Source organism: Schistocerca gregaria, chromosome 6 (genome assembly GCF_023897955.1).
Source record: "Schistocerca gregaria isolate iqSchGreg1 chromosome 6, iqSchGreg1.2, whole genome shotgun sequence".
Classification (NCBI taxonomy): Eukaryota; Metazoa; Arthropoda; class Insecta; order Orthoptera; family Acrididae; genus Schistocerca; species Schistocerca gregaria.
Genome location: NC_064925.1, coordinates 536,452,611 through 536,477,118, shown reverse-complemented (window position 1 = coordinate 536,477,118; position 24,508 = coordinate 536,452,611). Strand labels below are relative to the sequence as shown.

Below are 24,508 nucleotides of genomic sequence, written 5' to 3'. Positions count from 1 at the left end.
ACGAGAACTCCCATAATTGTGGTGGTCTGGTGGAATAACAATCGTCAAAATCCTTCCTCCAGAGGGAAATCTGCTGCTGATAATCCTCGCACTCGATGCGCGTGATAGGGGTAGGATAGTAGAAGTTGTCATCCAGGGTACACGTAACCGTACTGGAATCCATCCTTACCCGACGCATCCACTAGCATCTCCGCCAGCACCGCCTCCTTCCTGTTACCCAGTGTCACTTTCGGCCGTCCTTCTCTACCGATGACCTTCTTCTTCACCTCGCTCATCTCCTCTCTGAACAACTTAATTCCCGTCGCTCTGCTATCTTCCTCTCCCTTGACCTCGAACGCGCCTATGACCGTGTGTGGCAGTCCGGTCTCCTCTTCAAGTTCCAAACCTTCACCCTTTCTATTAACTACGTCTGTCTGATCAGGTCCTTCCTTTCCCAAAGTCCTTCCTACGTCACTATCCGTAACACGGATTCCTCTCCGCCAGTGTGCCCCAAGGTTCCGTCCTTTCCCCTGGTCTCCACCTTTTGTATACAGAGGACATACCACCGCGTTCACCCCCCATCCACCTTCTCCAGTAAGCTGATGACAACGCCTTCCCTGCCCTCGCCCCCACCTTGCAGGGCTTCCAACACCTTCTCCAGTCCCATCTTGACCGATTCACCACTTGGTGCAACCAGTGGTTGCTTAAGGTCAATCCTTCCAAAACGCAGGCGATCATAGTAGGCAAAACTACCCCCTCCTTCCGCCTCCTCGATTTCTATGTCACCATCCATTGCCTCCCTATCACCCTCACCCCCACCCTTAAGTACCTTGGAGTCACCCTTGACCATCGCTTCTCCTGGACCCCCCCCCCCTTCGGACAATCCAAGCCAAAGCACGCTCCCAACTAAGTCTCCTCAAGATCCTTTCTGGCCATACATGGGGTCTAGACCCCTCCACCATCCTCCATACCTATAAATCCTTCATCCGCCCTATCCTCTGCTACACCCACCCTGCCTGGATCTCTGCTCCACCTATCTATTACAAATCCCTTCAGATCCTAGAACGCCTCACCTATCGCAATCATCTCCCCTCCCCCACACGGATCCTGCACGACCTTATTCCGTTCCCCCACCTCCTCCTTTTCCTCGAATGGATACGGATCCTCTATGCCTCCCGTAAACTCGATTCTCCTCACCTGCTTGTCTCTCCCATCCTCTCCAGCCCCCGTCCACTGTCGCACCTGTATTTCCACGTCCCACCTGCTCTCCACTGTCCATACCCTCTCCCAAGGTGGCTACCGCCAGCTCCCCCTCCCTGATTATGCCCTCCTCCCCTCCATCTACCCCTCCTACCAACTTTGGAACTCCTTCCCTTTTCCTGTGTTTGTTGCTATGGGCACCCTCTCTTCCTTCTCTCCCCCTTACCTCCCTCCTCCCTCTCTCACCCTTCCTCCCCGGGCTTCCCCTATCCCCATACCTTCATTCCTCCCCCCATCTCCTCTGCCATTGGCATCTTTGCTCTCCCCTACCTCCCCCTAAACCTTCTTCCCTTGGCATGTCCCCGAACTCGCACATGTAAAGTGTGAAGGTGTCTTCACGTGTGAACGGCTACGTGTTCTTTGTTTCTGTGTCTACTGTTTTGTGCCCCCCACTTTTTTCTGTATATTCTGTGTCTCCATTGTATTTTCTTGTGGCTGAAGAGCAGCGTAGTGTGCTGCTGCAAACCCATCTTATTGTAAGGTGTTAAATAACAATAAAAGAAAAAAATACATATAACCGTACTTGGCCTGCACCATGTATGGAGGCCACTTGCGTGGAGCTTGTACTAGGGAGCGTCTCAATATCCTATAGTACCTGGTTTTCCTAATCTGTCGGAGGCACCGTCCGCCGCCTCTCTGCACTTTCGTCTGTCTGAGAGGACGCATTATCAGACAAACGCCCGAAAAGAACTTGCAATGTTGTGTGAAGTGACTGGTGTCCGTGAGGGCACTTATTTTGGTATAACCTTGCAGCCTCTCGACCGTTTCCATCAGCTTGGACATACAAAAACGCCTTCTCAGTTGTTTCCCAACATGAATACTGGACCATTCTGTTGTTTACAGTACTCTGCGTCGATCACACAGCCAGCAACGCACAAGGAATCCACGGCACATGATCAGAGGAAACGTCAATTGTCAGTGCCATCTACGTTCTACCTTGGCACTTGTGTATTTTCGGACACATGTTCCTAAGACCTTTTTTCCTTCATTTCCAGTCGGTAATCCGTCCCAGCAGTTTGTCGGTTTTATTAACGTTCATAATATAGATACCAGGTAAACTAATCCTAATCTTGCTCTGAACTTGGTGGCAGATCAAAACGGTGTTCCAGATCGGGTACGAGTTCTGGTCTAGCACGCAGTTCTCGCCAGGGAGTTGCAACTCAGGGCATAATCCGCTGCAGAGCGACAGTTTATTGTCTGATCTTGCTCCTTCGTCTGTTACGCACACTACAGCCCTTGATGGTAATTCATGGCGTGTATGAAAATTTGAAAACAGATTGTAGATGTTGTCGGTAATTCGTGAAACAAAAGCACACAAGAGACAAGTTTGAAGTAAAATGGTGGCCACATCCATATTTGCATGCGCCAGTCAGACAAGGCGGTTCTATGCACTGCTGCTTAATGAGTCCCCTGTCATGGCTGCGGCGCATGTTAGCTGCCCCCCGACACTTTCAGCCATCAATCCTTGACATTGCCGTGACCAGAACGTTGCGTGTCCGTTTCCTTTTTTCTAACATCATTCATTTTCAGAATCCGTGACTCTAGTACATAAACAGGTGAATGGTTAAACACTAGAACCATTCACGTTAAAATGAAATCTATTGTTACAAGTTTTCGTATCTTGACCGGTTTACATTCTCATTCCATTCCTGAGCCGCGTACTACCTTCATTTGCTCTACATATCTGCGTAAATTTTTGTTTACAAGGAAAATTTGGTGTTGTGCCCTAAATAAACCACGTACGATGACAAAAATATCCCAGCGACATCGTTGGCCGGGAGGTGCAGTGTGTAACTAAGTTTTCTGCCAGTTGTGAAATTAACGAAAAATATTGGCCAAATGCGAATAGGACACGCGCTCTTAAGATTCCGTACAAAATTAATTATGTTTATAGGTAGTTCATCATTCCGCGAATCTAAAATCTCAACAACTTTTGCTTGTAATCGATATCGAAAGTGGCAGGTATAAGTCTCGGTAATTCCTACACTTTCGAGAATTTTTTGATTATCAGTTTTAAGTTTAAACTTTTCGTGTAATTTCGCATTTGCTTTTGCAATTCCTGAGAAGATAGTGTCTTAATAGACGAATAGACAGACAGCTCAATCAGAGATGACAAAGTATATATTATATTCGTTGGGAATAGTTACAAACTAACAATTTCCAGATTTGTTCTGTAAAACCTTGCTGTTTGACAAATTTCATTGTTCTAGGTCAACGGGAAGAGCTCTGTAGGTTTTCATGAGTGAGTTGGGAGTTATAAAATATTTGACACAAATGGCTGTATCTAATTTCTGTATTGGCTTAGAAGCTTGAATATTTTACACAGGCAAGGGACATATACCATAGTAATACAAATATCAGGTTGATATATTTATCTTTCCTGAAAGAAAGAGTTTTGAACTGTCGGACAGACAGAAAGACGAACCGACAGACAGTCGGACAACAAAGGAACCACATAGGCTTCCATTTTGACCGAATGAGGTGCGGAACCAAGATGTCCATTGTGGTTGATAATTTATACCATTAATTACAAACAAGCACGTTAAATTCTGCCAATGTGATGATATGCAATGTTCCCCACATGTGATGAAAGAAGTACCAGTTTAATTATTTCTATAAAAATTTGTAAGTGGTATTTAAAAGACTACGGTGTAAGGTCCCAGCGACGATGCAGCTATTCGAAGTGGAAAATATGCACTGGCTGGGAATGGGTGGGGAAGGAAATCGACCTAGTTCGTTTCACAGGTACCGTCTCGCCATTTGAAGAAAGCGATGTAAGGATCCGACAAAAAACCTAAATCAAGATGAGAAGGCGCCGCTTTTGAACCACTGTTATCCAGAATGGGCAGCAATTAACGTAAAGTGAAATTCACATGTAACCAAGCTTATCATTTATGAATTTGTCTGAGTTATTTGCCAAGATCTTTCAATGTGTACAGTATGATCTACAGGCGCAGTGGTTGACTTACAATTACTGTTAGAAATGTCTTGAGACTGAGAGCGTCGAGAGAATAATAGACTCTTTTTAATGTTCAGAAATCCCAGTTCGGTGTACGTGTATTCATACTACTGCTACTTTTCTTTTTTAAATCACTTTTATACTAGTCTAAGGAGCATTTTACAAAGATCAACCAGCTTAATACAAAAGGAAAGATACGTCAAATACAACGCACATGGGGGTGTTTACTACAGCAAAACACAAAAGCGCTAGAACAATGAATTTCACAATTTCAGAGGGGCTGTTGCCTTTTCCGAGCTTGCCTTTTTTTACTTGTTCACACACAACAGTATCACATATGAAAGAGCTTTAATAATTTAAGAACCATTCTTGTAGCCTTTGCTTTCACATTTTGTCAGTTACCTAGTGACAGGGGTGATGGAGACCACTTCTTGATATTTCACAAGATTCAAAACATACCTGTTACTAATGCCTGTTGCAATAGTAATTCTTTGTTCACTGTACGAGGTAATCCCTCATGACAATGAAGTAGGTTGAGGCCTAGAAAGACCACACTGCAATGCTCCGAACCAAATGGTTCGCAAATGTTGTTTCGAAGTCGAGAGTATTTCTGTTTATAAACCAATCCTTTTTCAAAGTAAGTCACGTTTCCAGAAATTTCACAAGTTTGTCTAAAGTAGCAATCTATATAATGTAAACAACAGTTACGTTCCTTGTGGTTGCAGTATAGTGCTGAAACGTGTTATACAAATAATTTCTCACCTCCATCAGATCTGATGACTAGGAAACAAGAAGCAATTCGATTTTTTTCGATAAATTTGTGAAAAACTGCAAAAAAGCACACTGTCTAAGTGAATATCTCACTGTAGAAGAAAACGTGATTCCCTTTAGAGGAAATTGAAACAAATTTCTGATGAGTGGGACCAGTGTTCAGTATCGTTGTGAATAACAACAAAAAACACTGAATACTCAATAACTACTTAAATTACACGGGTAACATGGAGATTTACTGTGGCAAACAGCCGTAGGTACCGACAATAATCCAAAACATCCACAGAAATTGTACAATGGTTGTTGGACGATGCGAAAGAAAAGAACAGAAATCTCACATGAGATAAATGGTACTTCAGAGCTTCCCTAGCTAATTGTTTGCTGAAGTGCAAGATATCATTTTTTAGGAACTCTTAAGAAGAACAAACGGAAACTACCTCAAGAATTTATGGCTAGTTACAGAATAGCTGTACGGTCCTCTACTTTCGGATATCAAAAGGATGCTACTCTTATATCCAGTGCACCAATGAACGGGAAATATTTTGTACTGATATCCACAATGAACGATAATGAAGCTTTGGATCCAAACATGCACCATCTCCTTTTATAATTCAACCAAAGGTGGTGTCGGTACAGTTGTCCATTTAGACAGCAACTATTCCGTTTCCAGAAGACTAGAAGTTGGCCTCTGTGTGTTGTCTTTTCACCTGTTGAACGTAGTAAGAATCAATGTCCGTATCATTTACAATTTTTATCTCTAGGAGAGAGTTTTTGAAAACTCTGAGATCAGGATGAATGAAGTGCCATATAAAATCAAGAGCCAAAATCATGCTTCAACCAGGGTATATAAAGGAATCTGTAAACAGCTCTGAATACAAAGGAAGTCAATTGCCCATTGAAGAAACACCATGAAAATAGTAGACATGAGAACGGTGACGAACTTAACATCAGAATTGATAATTACGAAGTAGATGAAGTTAAGGATTCTGCTACATAGGCAGAAAAATAACCAATGATGGACGTAGCAAGAAGGATATACGAAAGAGACTGGCACAGCCAAAAACGGGGTTCCTGCCCATGAGGAGTGTGCTAGTACCAACCATAGACCATAATTTAAGGAAGAAATTTCTGAGAATGTACGTCCGGTGTACGGCATTGTCTGGAAGTGAAACATGGACTTTGGGAAAACTGGAATGGAAAAGAGTCGAAGCAATTGAGAAGTGGTCCTACAGAAAAATGTTGAAAGCTAGGTTGACTGATGGAAGTAAGGATTGAGGAAGTTCTCCACAGAATGGGTGAGGAAAGGAATGTATGGAAACACTAAGCAGAGAAGGGGAACGGCTAATAGGATATCTGTCAAGACATCAAGCAATAACTTCCATGGTACTACAGGGAGTTGCAGATGGTAAAAATTGCAGAGGAAAACAGAGATTGTAATTCATCCAGCAAATAATTGAGTACGTATGTTGCAAGCTTTATTCTGAGTTCAAAGGGTTGACACAGCAGATGACTTCGTGGTAGGCAGTATAAAACCATTGAGAAAGCTGATGACTCAAAATAAACAGACAAAAAATATATAAAATAAAATAAAGATTTCGGTTGGTTTTAGCATTTGATTGTCCATCCATCGCAAACACCATTTACACTTCTGCAGAAAATAAGACAGTACTGGCCATTAAAATTGCTATACCACGAAGATGACGTCCTACAGACGCGAAATTTGACCGACGGGAAGAAGATACTGTGATATGCAAATGATTTGCTTTCAGAGTATTCACACAAGCTTGGCGCCGGTGGCGACACCTACAACATGATGACATCAGGAAAGTTTCCCACCGATTTTTTCTCATCCACAAACAGCAGTTGACCGGCGTTGCCTGGTAAAACGTTGTGATGCCTCATGTAAGAAGGATAAATGCGTACCATCACGTTTCTGATTTTGACAAAGATCGGATTGTAGCCTATCGCGATTGCGGTTCATCGTATCGCGACATTGCTGCTCGCGTTGGTCGAGATCCAATTACTTAGCAGAATATGGAATCGGTGGTTTCCGGAGGGTAATACGGAACGCCGTGGTGGATACCAACGGCCTCGTGTCACTAGCAGTCGAGATAACAGGCATCTTATCCGCATGGCTGTAACGGATCGTGCAGCCACGTCTCGATCCCTGAGCCAACAGATGGGAACGTTGCAAGACAACAACCATCTGCCCCAACAGTTCGACGGCGTTTGCAGCAGCATGGACTATCAGCTCGGAGACCATGGCTGCGGTTACCCTTGACGCTGCATCACAGACAGGAGTCCTGCGATGGTGTACTCAACGACGAACCTGGGTGCACGAATGGCAAAACGTCGTTTTTTTCGGATGAATCCAGGTTCTATTCACAACATCATGATGATCGCATCCGTGTCTGCCGACATCACCGTGAACGCACTTTGGAAGCGTGTATTTGCCATCATCATACTGGCGTATCACCCGGCGTGATGGTATGTGGTGCCATTGGTTACACGTCTCGGTCACCTCTTGTCCGCATTGGGCACTTTGAACAGTGGACGTTACATTTCAGATGTGATACAACCCGTGGCTCTATCCTTCATTGCCGGCCGGTGTGGCCGAGCGGTTCTAGTCCCTATAGTCTGGAACCGCGCGACCGCTCCGGTCGCAGGTTCGAATCCTGCCTCGGGCTTGGATGTGTGTGATGTCCTTAGGTTAGTTAGGTTTAAGTAGTTCTAAGTTCTAGGGGACTGATGACCTCAGCAGTTAAGTCTCATAGTGCTCAGAGCCATTTGATTCATCTACCCTTCATTCGATCCCTGCGAAACCCCATATTTCAGCAGGATAATGCATGACCGCATGTTGCAGGTCCCGTACGGGCCTTTCTGGACACATAAAATGTTCGTCTGATACCCTGGCCAGCACATTCTCCAGATCTCTCACCAACTGAAAACGTCTGGTTAATGGTGGCCGAGCAACTGGCTCGTCACAATACGCCAGTCACTACAGTTGATGAACTGTGGTATCGAGTTGAAGCTGCATGGGCAGCTGTACCTGTACACGCCATCTAAACTCTGTTTGACTCAATGACCAGGCCAGAGGTGGTTTTTCTGGGTACTGATTTCTCAGGATCTGCGCACCCAAATTGCGCTAAAATGTAATCACATTTCATTTTTAGTATAATATGTTTGTCCAATGAATACCAGTTTATCATCTGCATTTCTCCTTGGTGTAGCAATTTTAATGGCCAGTAGTGTAATTGAGGACATAGGTTGTAAGCTTTACTCTGAGTTGAAAGGGTTGGCACAGGAGATTACTTCGTAGTGGGCAGTGTCAAACCATTCTGAAATCTGATGACTCAAAATAAACAGATAAAATATAAATAAAATGAAATAAAATAAAGAATCAGGTTGGTTTGAGGATTTGATTGTCCATTCATCGCAAACTCCATTTACACTTCTGTAGAAAATAATAGTTTCCACGTACCTTGTAGTCCTCTTTGCGCGAATTGCTGTTGGAAGGCCGCTGTGTGTTGACGGGACAGAGGACGGTTCAGCGGACGTGCAGGTAAGCCTAGGTGTTGGGAGGGGGGGGAGGGGGAGGCGATATGGTAGGCAGAGCCGTGGCGTCGCGGCGAGACGCGCTTATCTGCGCTGCGCGCTCCGGCCGACGAGCGCCGGCTATTGTTTTCCAGCGACTGATAAGGCGGCAGTGCGACAGTCGGCAGGCGGGACCGGCCGCGTTATCTCTGCGCGGGTGGCCCGCCTGGGAGGCTGCAAAGTTGGCTGCACTGCCGGCCCCACGGGGCGCACGGCGTTTAAGCGGCGCAGGTGGATGGGAAGCGAGGCGGGAAAGTGGAAGGGAAAAATACTGGCCCGCCGGCTTAGGCGCGCGGAATTACTGCGACGCGCGCGGCGAAATGTGCCAAGGTGCGCCCCCGCCGGCTTGTTGGCTGGCATACATAATACAAGAATATATCACGGGCCGAGATGAGCTGCCGCGCCGCACCGCCACCCGACTACTTCCTGCACCTCGTCACAACTTTCCCCTGACGCCTCGTGTGCGTCCGCTTCCTCTCCCAGCCGCGAATAAACGCATTACCGCTGCAGCAGCCGTGCCCTGCTGCACCCTCTCTTTGCCCGAGGGCAAAGTAAATTGGGGTGTGACGGTAACCAGTGCTTTACCTTCTCTTCCATCCCGCAACATACATTTTTGTCTATATCCACACCGCTGTAAGAGAGAAATGAAATATCTGCAGGCATATATACAGCGCATTAGAGTAATAATCTCCTAATATTTCTGTTGATTAATCAGGATAGTGTTCTGAATAAAGTTACATCATTATTTACTTTATCTGCAGACTAACGATTATACCAATTACGAGTAGTAGGTTTTTTTGCTTGGCTAGTACTTCCAACTACACCTGGCACCAACAAGCCATTAATGTTTACCTTCACGCGAAGAGGTAATGTATTGTTACACGTCGGCGTAAAGCGGATTGTCTAAACTGACCGGCGTAGTCGACTTCGTGGTGCAGTTACAGCTGTGGAGAAAACCCAGGTAGTAAAATATGTTGTGTGTTTGTGGAGAGAATCTTAGAGAGAAACAACTATCCCACTGAACTGGGTACATACACTACTGGCCATTAAAATTGCTACACCAAGAAGAAATGCAGATGATAAACGGGTATTCATTGGACAAATATATTACACTAGAAATAACATGAGATTACATTTTCACGCAATTTGGGTGCATATATCCTGAGAAATCAGTACCCAGAACAACCACCTCTGGCCGTAATAACGGTCTTGATACGCCTGGGCATTGAGTCAAACAGAGCTTGGATGGCGCCTACAGGTACAGCTGCCGATGCAGCTTCGACACGATGCCACAGTTCATCAAGAGTAATGACTGGCGTATTGTGACGAGCCAGTTGCTCGAACACCATTGACCAAATGTTTTCAATTGCTCAGATATCTGGAGAATGTCCTTGACAGGGCAGCAGTCGAATATTTTCTGTGTCCAGAAATGCCCGTACAGGATCTGGAACATGCGGTCGTGCATTATTCTGCTGAAATGTAGGATTTCGCTGGGATGGAATGAAGGGTAGAGCCAGGGGTCGTAACACATTTGAAATGTAACGTCCACTGTTAAATGTGCCGTCAACGTGTAACCAGTGGCACCCCACACCGTCACGCTGGGTGATACGCCAGTATGGCGATAACAAATGCACGCTTCCAATGTGCGTTCACCGTGATGTCGCCAAACACGGATGCGACCATCATGATACTGTAAACAGATCCTGGATTCATCCGAAAAAATGACGTTTTGCCATTCGTGCACCCAGGTTCGTCCTTGAGTAGACCATCGCAGGCGCTCCTGTCTGTGATGCAGCGTCAAGGGTAACCGCAGAGATGGTCCCCGAGCTGACAATCCGTGCAGCTGCAAACGTCGTCGAATTGTTGTTGCAGACGGTTGTTGTCTTGCAAACGACCCCATCTGTTGACTCAGGGATCGAGACGTGGCTGCACGATCCGTTACAGCCATGTGGTTAAGATGCCTGTCATCTCGACTGCTAGTGATACGAGGCCGTTGGGATCCAACACGGCATTCCGTATTAGAACCCACCGATTCCATATTCTGCTAACAGTCATTCTATCTCGACCAACGCGAGCAGCAATGTCGCGATACGATAAACCGCAATCGCGATAGGCTACAATCCAACCTTTATCAAAGTCAGAAACGTGATGGTAAGGATTTCTCCACCTTACACGAGGCATCAAAACAACGTTTGACCAGGCAACGCCGGTCAACTTCTGTTTGTGTGTGAGAAATTGGTTAGAAACTTTTCTCATGTCAACACGTTGTATGTGTATGCATTGGCGCCAACTTGTGTGAATGCTCTGAAAACGTAATCATTTGCATATCGTAGCATCTTCTTCCTGTCGGTAAAATCTTGCGTCTGTAGCACGTCATCTTCGTAGTTTAGCAATTTTAATAGCCAGTAGTGTATTAAAGTACCGATTACTACGATATATATGCCTACATCACAGACGCTCTATATATTCCGTAAGCCATTGTACAGCGCATGGGGAAGGGTTTATGTGTATACTAAGCCATCCTCATTCTGAACGAGGGAAAAATGGATACTTCTAGACCTTAATCGGTCTCACTTTTTTCTCTTCATTTCTAAGTGAGATATTGGATAGTGGCAGCACAATCATGTCAGAATCTACTTCGAATATATGTTCTCTAAATTTACTCAGCATCGTTTTTAGGAACTACGTCGTCTTTCTTTGCAGCTCACTGAGTATCGTCGTTACAGTTCCGTATGAGCTGTGCCTATCTGTTGAAGTAATAACAGAGTGACACTGATTCAGTTTGGTGTCTGTGGTCATGCGTGCTTGGTAGAGCCTCCAAACACTGTAACAGTATTCTAAAGTCAGTTACCATAGCATTTTGTATTCTATTTGCTTTAGAAACACATTGCACTTTCCCGGAATCCATATACGTAATCAGTCTTCCATTCACCTTCCCTAATACTGAATTTACATTACTGTTCCATTTTATATAGCTCCTTGATATTACCAAGGGCTTTCGATAAGTAATGAGATACATTCTTATTCTGGGAGAAGATAGGTTTTTTATATTAGTGGTTCCAATGCAACATGCTGTTCCTTACTCTTTTAGTTGCAAAACTCCATTTTTCAGCATAATCTCGTTCAGTGTAACGGCCTTACGCTACCCTACTGGGAGGGCCTCTATGAACGCATGGTTCAGCTCTACTGGTCGACTTTAAAGTCAACGTCTTTGCACCTGAATAACCTCCCCATCACCCACCTACTGTTTCCAACGGAGTGCACCTTCATTTGTTCAAAAATGGCTCTGAGCACTATGGAACTTAACACCTATGGTCATCAGTCCCCTAAAACTTAGAACTACGTAAACCTAACTAACCTAAGGACAGCACACAACACCCAGTCATCACGAGGCAGAGACACCATCATTGCTCTAAAGACATAAAAGTCGGGAGATGTGAGATCCAGGCTGTATGGTAGATGAGGAAGAACAGTCCAATCATGTTGTCTGAACTCCTGTCGGGTGAACGGATTTTTGGGAGGCCTTGCATTGCAATGGTGAAGGAGAAGTGCGTTTGAAATTTTGTGATGACGAACGCGCTGAAACTGTTTTTTTTTTTTTTTTTTCTGTTTCGTGAAGATAGCTCAGTACAATTTAGAGCTGATCGTTGTGCCATGAGGGATGACATCAAACAGAATAACCCCGTCGTCGTCGCAGAAGAACGTCGCCATCACTTTGCTGTCTGAGGGTACGTCTTCGAACTTTTCGTTAGGGGGGAGAAGTGCTGTGGCGCCACTCCATGGAATGCCATTTCCTTTCCAGTTCCATATGTTGAACCCACGTTTCATCGCGTGTGACGTTGTTGGAGAAAAAAATTGTCATGATTAGCCTCGTAACGCGTCAGTACCACCAGTACAGACGGCCAGCTGCGCAGCGGGGTGTTTGAGTGTGATCGACCAGTCACCTTGTAACACCATAGCTTAGATTCTACATACCTTTTGTTGGTTCGTTTAGCTTTCTTTTTTTTCTCAACATACCGTCGTTGAATTTATGTAATTAGTGTATGATTAATTCGATACTGTAATGAATAATTATTTAAATAATTTTGAGTAGAACTACCAATATGTGCAAATGATATGTTATGTTTAAAGTGATTGTTTACTTTTATGTAAACTGCTGACCTTCACTTATGGTTCTTAGTTATTTTTTATGTAAAAGGTGCTGTGGTTCCCCTCCGGAACGGAACTTAGTAGCGCGCAAATTGTGGCTGGCATAGGTAGAAGATGTGGATTAAGAGTCAGTCGGGGACGAGCTACCAAACTGTAAACTGCTCATGTAAAAGTTGTGTATAGAGCTGGTGCCGAGAGAGGCTTTTCGTGCCACTTTCCAATGCCTCGGATGGCTGGATAAAGCGCTAGAACTATTCTGGAATTGGTATCTATCATCGCCATCAAGAAATGACAGAGTACTGCATTTCCGCCTACAAATCCTCCCACCAACATGCACTCGCCACCACGTTGGGCAGTTACTGAAAAGGAACAAAGGAATTGTAGAAATGTACAGTGAAGGCTCAGCTCATGTGGATGATTTATTTGTTTTCAATTATAACCAAAAGACTATTTATGAACACTTATCTTGATCTATCCTCTGCCACATTTCCACTTAGGATCTTCCCCATGGTAAAGCGATTACCGTGTCTCCTTATTGAAAGAACATTAAAGCCTAGTGTTTTACTAATTAATGCTTCTTGAACATATTAAAAAGATAGTTAAGGTTAATGTGGCAAAAGAGTGTGCTAAAGTAAATGATGTTTGCTGAAAGTAATTTTGGAATTAAAATTGCTTATTAAAAGTCTGTGGGCTTGCTAATAAGCTAAAGTGAATAACAGAATTTAAAGTAATAAATTAGTGCAAACATGTATTAAAACAGTTGCTGTCAACTTCAAAATTAAAAGTTCTTAAAACTGAGGCCTATAAAGTTTTGCTTAGTAAATGATCATAGTTGCTGCCTGTTGTCAACTGCAAAAGGTGAGTCAGTATCTTATGAACATGTCAACTTTGTGTCTCACTGTAATAAAGATTTAGAACTGTAACTGTGGGAAGTTATATACTTATGCTTGCTAAGTCCTTGCTCCTCTTGTGTACTTAAATTGCATATTAATGATGTAATAGGATCCACAGTTTGTCTATTGTGCTCGTGCTAGACCACAATTAACAGAAAGGCGACTGTCTATGAGAACAGTAGCTTCTTTTATTTAGAGGACGGTGAGAAATAGTTTGCTAGTGAACACTTTTGTTATTCCCATGTCAGGTAGAAAAGTAGTTGGTAAAAGAGTGACTGAACCTATGCCCAATTTATAATTTTGCAGTGAACTTTATTCACATTTCATGTCAGATAGGAAAGTGTTTGAAAAGTGATACTAAATTTCTGTCGAATTCATAATTTTGTAGTAAATATTAATAGTAATATTATTGAAACCATCCACTTTGACTGAGCCCTGAAGGCAATAGTGTGTGCCATAACATGGTGTAGCTTTGTTCTTCTATAACTGTTAGCACTTTTTTAACGTGAACTTATGCAGATGCCAGAGTTCATTGCACACTCCTGTGACAAAGTATAAGCTGTGCTTGCCCATTGAAGTTACATGATTTCAGTTTCTTGAACAAGAATATTACTCATTCTTATGTCTAATTAGACTGGCGACCGTTTCTTTATCATTTGGGCACTGTGGATAGGTAAATTATTGTTTGTTGCTGTTTAAATATTTACGTAATTCTGACTTTCACTTCCGATATGCCACCGTTGGGTACATCACGGTCAACATAACAAAATTCCTTTCAGAGGGTAACACTGCTCTGTCTGTATACTGTAATTGCTTTAATAAAAATAATTTCATTATACGAACTGCCTACAGCTTTGAGGTTATAGTGTAACGGTAGCGGACTGTAGTGTTATAACCTCGAATGTGAGTCTCCACACGTTCCAACATTGCAAGGATTACAGCCGCGTGCAGCCACCTGGATGTCGAACAGGTCTGTGTGAGCTTGCTGCAGTGACCAATGACGCCCCGCCCAACGGTTCAGCGTGCTCTTGTTCACTGTTAATCTCTGTAGAGTTTCATTACGCACCTGTGAATACATTCGATGTTCCGGTTTTCCACCAAAAGAAACTCTCTGCTTCCAACGCACTTCCATTACAGGCGTCAGTTTGAAGGCTGCGTATACCACCGCCACCAATCCAGACTTCACAAAGCTGAAGGGACTGAAGCGGGAATACTCTACAACGTTCTACAAGAAATTACGAATTTTTTCAACTGAAACTGGCTGATGGAAAAAATTGGTAGCATTACTTACTGAATGCGCCTCGTACGAGTGCCGTGTGACGTCCTCAAGATGTTCGCTACTAATCCTATATTTTGATATCGTCGGGTCCTTTCTCTTTGTTACAGGCATTATCGTAAGTTTATCCCCATTTGAAGAAGATACCATTGACTACACCAAGTGGAAATTTTTTTCGATGTGATTGGGACTGTCCTACGACGATATTTTTCTGCAAAGAACAGCATCGTCAGCGAATAATCCTGTGTAATGTTGATACTGTATGATAAATCGTTACACATATTGGAAACAACAGAGCATGTACGAATTATTTATTCAAACCACAGAGAAATTTAAAACATCCAAATCAGAATCGATGGAAAAATAGACTCAGACCACTACCAAACTACATTAAAACCTCAGAGGTCCACAAAAAGGAAGACACAAATACCCCAAATTTGACACTAGCAGGATCCAAGCATCTCCCACGGGAGAACTGGATAAAAAGCAGTCAAACGACAGGCAAGAACTCAAAATCAAATTACTCTGCAGAAACGGAAAAAGTTCCCATGGTGGAATAAAGAGTGTGATTATGGCGTTGAATCTCGACAGAACGTATACAGCAACTGGAACAGCAATAAAACAGAATACTCAAATGGTTCAAATAGCTCTGAGCACTAAGGGACTTAACATCTGAGGTCGTCAGTCCCCTAACACAGAATGCTACTACAAAATGTTCCTAACAGTGACGAAAGACACAGAGAGATTGATCTGTTGGGGTTGGGTTGTTTGGGGGAAGAGACCAAACAGCTAGGTCATCGGTCTCATTGTATCAGGGAAGGACGGGGAAGGAAGTCGGCCATGCCCTTTCAAAGGTACCAGCCCGACATTTGCCTGGAGCGATTTAGGGGAATCACGGAAAACCTAAATCAGGATGGCCAGACGCGAGATTGAACCGTCGTCCTCCCGAATGTGAGTCCAGTGTGCTAACTACTGCACCACCGCGCTCGGTGTAATTGGAAAGAGACAACACACCAAATTTCTAGAAGAACCTCATAACTAAACTCATAGGATATCAAACGCAAAGTCTGTGCTTCAAGGAAGAAAATCCACAGTTGGTTCTAGACATGATGTTTCAAAAAATACGCAACTGTACCGAACCACCACGTACATTCCCACCACAAGAACCTGAGATCACAAATCGAAATTTATTACCACCGCATGAAGAAGAAATAGGAAGATAGGTCAAGAGACTTGAAAACAATAAAGCAAGCGGTGTAGTATCGAAACATAGGAGAAATCCTCGAATCAGCAGTCTCGGACACAATTTAAAAAAAAAAAGAACAGAAGCAAAAAGAACAAATTCCAAAAGACTGCAAAATGCGTTAATTTGCTCGCTGTACAAGAAGGCAGACAGAACAGATATAAATAACTACAGGGGAATCTCGAAAATATCAGTCGCATACAAAAATTTAACTCGGTGTCTTCTCGATAGGCCTAGGGAACAGCTTGAACGAGAAAACTGGACAATATCAGGTAGGATTCAGGCCGTTCGTGTCCAGAGCAAATCTTAAACCTAAAGCTAATCCTAAAACATCAAAATACATGTAGCAAAAATTTAGTCTGCACCTCTGTTCAGTTCAGAGAAGCCTGTTGTTCAGTTGATCGCTAATCATAAAAGGGGCACCGACAGGTACAACCTCCAAGGTTAAATTTATGGGGGAGATCTCATATTCTGTCGAAATCAAAACGATAGTAAAACAAGAAAGGAGGCTGCCGTCATTACTTTTCAACCGTCTCCTTGAGAACGTGAGACGAAAATGGCACAATCGAAGTTCAGTCCTCAAAAATTGTCCAGCCACTCACTGACGGCAGAGACAAGTTACCCATAGCTTGCGTGAAGATTTGCAATATTAATTCGTGACATTTCATTAGCCAAAAATCAGAGTGATGTCTTGATGGAAACTGCAGAAAAGATTTCTCTCACAATATCTTTTGAAAAGGCCGAGTACATTACTTGCAACAAAGAAGCTCCAAACATCATGGAGACGAAGTATTACGAAACTAAATAAGTTTCGCTATTTAAATGTCTACGTGAAACCATTTAGTAGAACAATGAGAAAAGTAACGTGAAATCGTGAGAAAAGAAAAGTATGGTCGAAACTTGTAGACGAACGATAACGAATCATGAACAATCCGGAATCAATCAATACACAAATAACCACAGTGACACTCGAAAATGTAGGTTAAGTTTCTACAAACTCGGTAAAAGAAGGAACCCAGAGGGACTTACAAAACAAATAGTTGATTCTTTTGACAACAGGAGCAAAGCCAAAATGGACACGATGAGTTGGGCTAGCGATGCCAAGACTGATCTGAAATTGGGAAGAACTGCTTCAGAAAAATTCCAAAACGTTGAAATTTTCAAATCCAAAATTCGCAATTGGCAAGTTGGCCAAGACGAAAAACAGAAGAGTAAGACTGAATGTACGTGTTCTGAAGCGAGAAAAAAAGACCACAGGACGAGAATGAAAGAAACTGGGCAGAAAAAAAGGCAAATTTCCACCTGTAAGTACTTTGAGTAGTCATGATCTGCCTAATAGCAAATAATAATAATAATAATATATAGGCTCATATTTCTAGATGTTTCTTTCAGTTTTATTTCTGACTCTGGAAACTATTTTTATGAGAACTGACTCAGTTATGGACAAGTAATTTGAAGTCTCACAAGCCAGGCAACGAAAAATCCTTTTAGAAATATGTATTGTGTACCTAAATATTGTTAGTTATAAACAAATTTATTTTATTGCACTAAAACCACGCAAAGGAAGAACTCGTAATTAATCACTTAGTACAACACCACATTCGACAAAAATCACTTTATTAGTTTCATTTTGATGGAAGATCAGTTAAACGAAAAGCATAGCGTCCTGAAACAGGTTGTAAGATGAACATCAATAAATGTAAAAGAGTGAAGTCGCCTTACGTGAGGTAGTGCTGGGTTATTAGATTCGATAGTAAAACGCTGATAATATTAAACAAGCTTTGCTGTTTGACGAACAGAATCCTGAAGTTAACATAAGTATGTTGATCGGTAACGACAAGAAAAAATTTTTGTGAGGAAAGGGAGTACTTAAACACCGAGTGTAAATGCAACTATTACGAAGTCTTTTAGAGACCGTATTTACAATGTTGTCTCAATGCAAGTAAAGCATGGGTGACAAACTACATAGACGAGAGGAGAAAAAAAGATTTTCAAATACGTTGCTGGAGATTAGATGGGTAATTTTAATAACTAATCAAGAGGTATAAAAATGAATATAGAACGAAAGAGCTTTATGGCTCAGTGCAAACAAATGGAAGGATATTTCGATGGGAAACATCCCTTCAGAGTTAATTTGGTTCTGCAAGGCGTTTTGAGGGGGAGTGGGATTGTGTTAAAATTAAAAGATATATAACAAAGCTTGAAGTATACAGTTTGAAATGGATGTAGTATACAGTGAATATGCAGGAAAGAATATGACAAGGGAGAGATAGAACTTCAGTAAATCAGTTTTTGGTCTCAAGACTACAGCAACAATAAAAGCACATTTGAGACAGTAGTGACTCATGAATACTGTGTGCAGCTCCTGAAATTGACTGGTTGCTCTGTAGTTTCATTTGATCCAGAAGTGTTCTGTAACTTAACCAAACTGGTTATCACAGAGGAATAGTGATACAGTGGACCAAATGGTTCAAATGATTCTGAGCACTATGGGACTTAACATCAATGGCCATGAGTCCGCTAGAACTTAGAACTACTTAAACCTAACCAACCTAAGGACATCACACACATCCATGCCCGAGGCAGGATTCGAACCTGCGACCGTAGCGGTCACGCGGTTCCAGACTGAAGCGCCTAGAACCGCACGGCCACACCGGCCGGCAACAGTAGACCGTAGTAAGACTTTTTATTAAATGTGTTTGGCAAAATTACATACTTTGCTTTACCAGTCGACATATTTGTTAACATGTTTCCTCACTGTTGTATAATGCCCTCCTTTTCCGCTCTAAGAAGCGCCAAGTTTCTAATAATGTTCCTTTCTAAAATAAGCTTAGACTATGTAATGTGCTATTCAATAATATAAGTTGAAGTCTGATATCAAAGTATGCTGCAGCGTTAAAAACATTATTTTCTTACATTAGTGATTTCGTGTGATTTACATTTATCGTTCGATACCTTTGATGCCCTCCTTCTCTCCTTCACATTTAACCTATCTCGCATAAATACAGAACCTTTGGTCGGACTTAAAATGGTACTCCGCCAAGCCCTTGTGGCACGTAATTCTGTGTTCGTCAAATATGAAGAAATGTTTGTGTTGTATCCAACAATTATGGTCATGTGGCCTTATAATGCTCTGTTATTGTTCATAATGATAATCTGAAAGACCAGCTTTCCATCCAAACGATTTTAAGCATGAGGCTGTCATCTTGATTATCAAAGTAATTCAAATGAAAACTGAAGTTCATGTGCTATCTCTAGCAGAATAAGAAAGTTAGCCTCGTCATCATTACCATCTCCTTACTTTTAGTGTTTTTATTCTGATCAGCTTGCATATTACCGATATCACGTTCCTACTGGCTTTGCTGCACCCTGAAATTAGGACACAGAATACACCTTTGCTGGTGCTCTGTAATTATTTCTAACATTTTCAAGTACAATAACGGAGTAACAGCTTGACCTTCCATGTCATTTCTTTCAGTTTGTGCAGCATCTGCACGAGATAATACAGCTGTAGTAGCTACGTGGTTAAGTGTCTCATTATCAGGGATTCACACGTGTGCTTTTCCTAGCGTTCTCCTCTTACTTTGCTCTTGTAATATTCCCCGCTAACGTTATCCGGTGGGAGGTTCATTAGCGAGGCAAATGAACTGTCAAGCTGGAGCTCCTGGTACCTTACACAAATGTGAATTTGGCAGAGTCCTAACGCTGATGTGGAATTTCACCAACAGTTTTCTGCACACTGTTCGCACAGCATTATGAGATTAAACTACGAGTGCTTGTCACAAAACTTTTACATTAATTTCGATACTATCTAGCTACGATCAGGATGGTTTTAGTTTTTTTTGTACACATTGACCCTTCAGTGCTAGATATTTCTCAACGATGGATGGCTTGACTGAGATCTTGTTTGTAGAAATTTGCTTGCTGGCTGATGAGAAACCGTTGCAGCTTGACAATCACATCACCGTCGTTCTGGAAGTGCCTGTAACGCAGTGTTTCCTTCGCCTCAACAAAGAGGATGTAGAAATCGTGTGCCGTGTCAGAAGATTGTGTGCTTAAGGCGAAATTTTTGGCGCTATGGAAGCGGGATGTGTGACTGTGTCATGTCCACAGAGCTGGGCCGTTGACATCGAGCAAAAACAACCCCACTGAATGCTTCTTGCCATGCCTCCTCTTGACTGCCAGTTAGTTGCAAGTTCTATAGATCATTTGAACTATTCTTTTATCGAAATGTTGTGTAACATGTCAATTTACAGGATATGTTTACATTACTAGCGATAGCATTAATTAACACTATTATTTTAAGTCCTACTCATCCAGCTACACTTAATTTCTTTGACTGGCTGCCAGTTTTTATCAGAAACTCGTGAACGGAATAGAGGGAAATGTCCAGGAGAAATGATTTCAAATAACATTTAAAACCTGCTTCGCTGCCTGTCAGACATTTTATGTTATTGGGCAAATAATAAAAAAAAGTGCTTTAAATTGAACACTCCCCTCAGCCACTGACAGCCTTAACAATGGGTAATAAAGTTTTTTTTTTCCCTTCTACTGTTGCAGTTATGTACATGACCCTTCTTCTCAAATCGTGTTGGATCATTTGTGATGGATCATTTGTGATGGATTTCGTTAGCGTATATTTGTGTTGTGACGGAGCGGTTAAGATGTCTATCTCCTTCAAAAGTTAGCTACAAGACCCCCAATTATTCCTATTATCGTTATTGTGCAATCAGTGTTTTCTTTCTAAGTGAGAATTTACCCCAGAAAATTACCCCTTACGACGTTACTGTGTGGAAATATTCAAAATATGTCAAGAGGCTGATTTCCAAGATTAGCAACTACAGAAAGAGCTAAAGATGCTGAACTTAAGTGTTTCAGAAGCTCAGTACTGTACCTCTACCAATTCGAGTTTTCATCAGTACGTACACCTAAATCTTTGAAGCATTCTACCCTCCTCACTGGGCTCTCAAATGTGCAACATCAATTGTCGGTATGACTACTTGTTGCAGAGAACTGAATGTAGTGCGTTTTCTCAAAATTTGGGAAGAGAACCGCTAAATAATTCTTTGCAGAACATCACTTACCTCCAGTTTTGCTGATTTCTCTCTAATGGAATTTATTATAATGCTAGTATCATCTCCAAATTCACCAGTTGTGCTTGGTGAATATTAAGAGGGACGTCATTCACATGTGGGGGGATTCCCTTTGTGATTTTCTCCAGTCACAAAAATTTTCTACCTTTCCGACATTGTTTGAATTATTCAGCGTAACCGTCTGTATTCTGTCTGTCAGGTATTATTCAGATCAGCTGTGTGTAAAGCCATCAGTGGCATAAAATATGACTGTTTAGTGCCTTGAAAAGATCTAAAAAAATACCAACTCCTGATTAATTATTATTTAAGGCGTTCACTGTTTGATGAGCGAGATTATAAACAGCATTCTCAGTCGAGGAACCTTCCTGGAATCTACTCTTGAGTACATTACTTTTTCGAATGTTCTGGAAAAAGAAGTCAGTAAGGAAATTTTGCAATAATTGTCTAGCCTGACTCGTCTCCTTTCTTATGAAGTGGTTTAATAATTCCGTATTTTAACCCCTCTGGAAAAACTCCCCGTGCCAGAGATGCATGACTTATCCGGTCTGGTCATGACTTATTAATTTGGAAATTCTTTTCAGAATTCTGTCTGAAATTCTATCAACTCCTCAAGAGCTCTTGTTTTTTCTAATTTTTCTAATTGTATTAATTGCAGCGAACCAGTGACTGCCTCCCACAACCCAGTCATGAGATTTTCAGTATATGCTGCTATCACGATTTTCCACTTACTTGCTACTTCTGGTAGCAACGCGGCCGAAGATGATTGGGTTTTCGTCTCCTTCGATGTTGGGCAATCCACATGTTTCCACTGATTGCTCTAGTCCTCTGTCTTGGGGTGACAGTGATGCAACATGCACTCACTTGTAGTTGTAAGGCAGTTGAAGACACTCTTGACTGACTTGCCACAGTTGCAACACTTTCGGTGCTGCCTGTGTTCGGTGATCTTTTAGAATGGGTGCAAGCATTTGTGGAACAACAGCAGGCAGCGATATGTTCAAAATTTCGTACAAAGTCTTTGAAACTGAACCATGACTGATATTCAATTCTTACGTTGCCGCCTCGCTGTGTTACGCCAGTCTTCTAGCACGAAGGTCTCTACTTGTCTTGTAATTCCTGGTTCTACACAGAGAGATGGCCTGCTATTTAGGTTCTTCAACAAGTTTTTTGAGGACAATGGAAAAGTGTACGTCATCAGATCAGTATGTCAGATGACTGTTCTTCGTTGTCGTACACTTCCACCAACGCAGCATGCACTGTTGAAGAGTCTTTCTCCTTCAAATACAGAAAAAACAACGTACTACCGTACAATCATCTACTTCATCATTGGACTGTGGTGTTTTGGTTTGGTTCATCTTACAGCATGCTGTGGCTCTAGATTTTAAATTTTTATAGGGACTGCAGAAAGAGACTTGCGAACAGCGACAAAGTTAATTACTTTAATTTTACAAGTTGATAGTTAACTGCATGACTCTGTTCAGCTATGATTTACTTGCAGATATTACGGTTTCTGTTTTTTCTGATTCCACGACTGTAACAAAAATAATTTCAACAGTTCGTAATATAATTTCTGGAACAGTTGTTTAGTTTAAACGAAATTCTTTTTTTTTCTTCCCTAAACTGATGAGGCTGTAAAAACGTTATGTATTAACAAATCTTCCTCCCATCTCGTTTTAGGTGCAATGGCTTGGACACTACAGTCCAATTTAAATTACTTGATAGTTGACACTTAGAGCGCTGGAGCTAATTTCCTCCAGTCGGAGGGGTTAACGTGACGCTTCAACTGTTTGCAGTCACCAGACTGCCATAAGAATTGGTCAAGTCACTTGTCTGGCTGTCTTACTTGAAGTGCTTGGATCCCAAATCCTGGATCTGGCCTTTTATTTCGTCTTTGATCACACGTAATAGCCACACCGAAAGCAACACACGCACACGCACACGCACACGCACACGCACACACACACACACACACACACACACACACACACACACACACACACAACGATGCTAATGATACACACGTGTTTCATTCACAGCACTAACCAAACGCTACTGAATTGTTCCGCACGAGACGTGATCTAGCCGGCACCTGTGGCCGAGCGGTCCTAGACGCTAGGATTCGAACCTGCGACCGTAGCGGTCGCGCGGTGCCAGACTGTAGCGACTAGAACCGCTCGGCTACCCCGGCCGGCACCCTGTATCATTTCATCATTAAACAGTAGTCTAGACTTCTTCATATTAACGTTGCGGATTACCCTTGTATGCCTGTAGTTGATAACGCGTTATGTAGCAGATTGTTTCGGCAGTAGTTCTTGTATGATTATGAATCTGTCATCACAGCAGTTGCGAAAGTGAGTCACTGTCAGACTTCCTTCAGTATGGAGATGTGAAGTCAGAGCGTGTTACGTTCGCTAGCGCACGCAAGAAGCAAATGTAAGCACGTCGTTCGCGGACTTTTCGCCGGGACGGAAGCACTTGAGAGGCTGCATCTGGTGGATGTACAGCGGAGCGGAATGGCACAAGGTAGTGGGCGACAGATGCGTGAGCAGGTGTCGGCGGCAGAGGTGGCACGCTAGCCACGCTGGCGGTCAGGCGTGCGTCCACCCTCGCAAGAGGACGCCAGGGCAGCTGCCGGCAGCGCCAGCTTGCGTGAGGAGAGCGCGTCGCACCTGCCTCGGCCCTTCTCGTGGCGCGGTCTGGGGGGTCTGACCGGAGACAAATGACCTCTCAGACCACAAGAAAGGTGCTTTAATTCATTCTCAGTGCTACTGTTAGATCACAACTGTTTGTGATCGCAGAAGATTCTAATAGAAAGGGACTCTGCCAGCGAATGCCTACGCCCATTCATTTACTGATTAGTGCGTTTATTTCACGTAGGACAGGGGCTCCCAACAAAATTTTCTCAAGGACTCCCTCATCGAGCATGATTGGTACCTTGTCATATCACAGTATCAAGTACCTAAAAAAGCCAAATTAAGAGTCTTTTTATACGTTTTTATTTTTTGTACTTAGAAAAACATTGACATATTAATTATTGAAAAAATATTGAGCTTAATACTTTTTCAATTTAGCCATCATTGTTATTGTTAAATTTTTGATTATGGCGCAAAATCTTTGTCTTCAAATCTGGGTGTTTAGTATAACAAACTCCTGAAAAAAATAAAAATTGGATATGAACTGAAAATGACAGGAAAAAATTAAAACTGAGTGTATTGGTCTTTCAAGTGTACTACACTTGAGATTTCGTAGAGTAGACATGTGTGAGAAATAAGGCATACAGCAGAACTATTTACC

At 42.5% G+C, this 24,508-nt stretch overlaps 1 protein-coding gene across 1 annotated transcript in view; it reads left to right on the top strand.

The window, feature by feature from the left end:
* LOC126278445 (uncharacterized) overlaps nucleotides 1-24,508 on the top strand; it is a 1,166,048-nt gene that overhangs the window by 404,184 nt on the left and 737,356 nt on the right. The window lies entirely within an intron of this gene.